Consider the following 2187-nt stretch of genomic DNA (forward strand, 5'->3'; position numbering starts at 1 on the left):
ACAGCACATACCACGGCCTAGGACCAGTTGTGGTGCAGTGGTTGGAACGAGAAATTTTTTTCCCAATCAGTTGAATGGATCCTCCGATGTGGTTCGATCCTACGACGCAAGCACCTCAGGCGAGCACTCAACCGACTGAGGTAAATCCCGCCCCCAATTTTATCTAAAAATACACATGACTGATATAAGTGTATTCTTCAGTGATGGTGGGCGGGACATAGCCCAGTGGTAAAGCGCTCGCTTGATGCGCGGTCGGTCTCGGATTGATCCCCGTCGGTGGGCCCATTGGGCTGTTTCTCGCTTCAGTGAGTGCACCACGACTGATATAACAAAGGCCGTCGAATTACTACCCTGTCTGTGGGATGGTGCATATAAAAGAACCCTTGCTGCTAATCGAAAAGAGTAGCCCATGAAGTGGCGACAACGGGTTTCCTCTCTCAGTATATGTGTGGTTCTTAACCATATGTCCGACGCCATATAACCGTAAATAAAATGTGTTGAGTGCTTCGTTAAATAAAATATTTCCTAAATTTCTTCAGTGAAAATCACCTCTTTAAATTAAGAGTGGGGGAGGGGGGGAGGGAGAAGAAAAAATAAGATATTTATAGTAGCAATCTCAACATTTCAACACACACTGCACGTCTCTCTTTGTCTTGTGAAACTTAATCGTTAGCGGAACGTGAAAACAAACTCGTCTATTTTTAATGAAATCTTCACAAGGTTGAACGCTTCGGAATTATTTCCCCCATAATAATCTATATTAGTGTCAAAGTACACCGACAAAAAAGTGGAGTTTCTTATACGTAGTTCTGTGCTCCTACAGGTAGTACTAAACCAAATGACTTCCGGTTGGGTCAAAGTTCGAGGTCCACTGTGACGGTACATGCTCTTAATTTCTTTTCGACTGTGGCGATATTAATTGTTTTAGAAGGCCGTGTGCAGTTCCAAATGCACTTAGCCCAGATGGGCAATTTGTTACGTAATACCTTCGCGCGACCGTGCATTCCAATATGCACTTAGTCCAGCTGTGGAGGTCATGTGGCCAATAGTTACGTAATACCTCTGCGAGTGCGGTTTTTACAACCGTGATTTTGGCGACTGGCGACAAGATGTCTGGTCATCTAAGGAAAGATACCGACTCTGGGAGAGGTGGAAATATCAGATGATACGTGAGGTACCGCCTTGTACCCCCAGGCGATATTTGCTGTCTCTGAGAGATTTGAATAAATAGCGAGGATTTTAGATATATCGGGGAGAAACATAGGAAGGGTCCAGGGGATCGCTGTCCGTCCGGACTGGTAATATTATATTTTCTGCTCTGTGTATAACCTTGATGTGATTGATGTGACTTTAAATATTTTAATACTGTATTATAACAATATTATTTAGATGGTGCTGCCGGTCATCTGACGCAGTAATCTGTAGGCTCACTGTCCTAAATAATTATAAAAAGCTTAACCAGTCATCCTGGAAGACCTAGGTAAACTGTAGGTTATTGTCTTTATTGTGATATGTACCAGTATTAATTCTGTGTTACAAGGTTACTGAATGAGTAGTTAAGGGTTAATTAAAAATTAACCAGTTAGGAATAGAGTTGTAATTCCTGTATTAATTAAGTTCCCCTGGAAGCGTTTCTCAATTATCACACGTTATTGAACGAGTAGTAAGGGTTAATTAAAAATTAATCAGTTAGGAATAGAGTTGTAATTCCTTTATTAATTAAGTTCTCCTGGAAGCGTTTCTCAATTATCACACGTTATTGAACGAGTAGTAAGGGTTAATTAAAAATTAACCAGTTAGGAATAGAGTTGTAATTCCTTTATTAATTAAGTTCTCCTGGAAGCGTTTCTCAATTATCACACGTTATTGAACGAGTAGTAAGGGTTAATTAAAAATTAACCAGTTAGGAATAGAGTTGTAATTCCTTTATTAATTAAGTTCTCCTGGAAGCGTTTCTCAATCATCACACGTGTGGGTGTTGTGTTACGGTGAAGTGATTAGCATATTGTGTAAACTAGACACCTAGAGATTAACTAATTAAGTGATCAGTTCTGGGTTGTTATTATTTGTTGTTGTTAATTAACTACTGCGGCAGTACATTTGTCAGCGTAGGTTAATACAGATTCCAAAGCGTATTGTGTTTTTGTTGTGTTTTCTAGTGAACTAAACGTGCTATAATAATAATTA

Source organism: Gigantopelta aegis, chromosome 2, assembly GCF_016097555.1.
Source record: "Gigantopelta aegis isolate Gae_Host chromosome 2, Gae_host_genome, whole genome shotgun sequence".
Taxonomy (NCBI): Eukaryota; Metazoa; Mollusca; class Gastropoda; order Neomphalida; family Peltospiridae; genus Gigantopelta; species Gigantopelta aegis.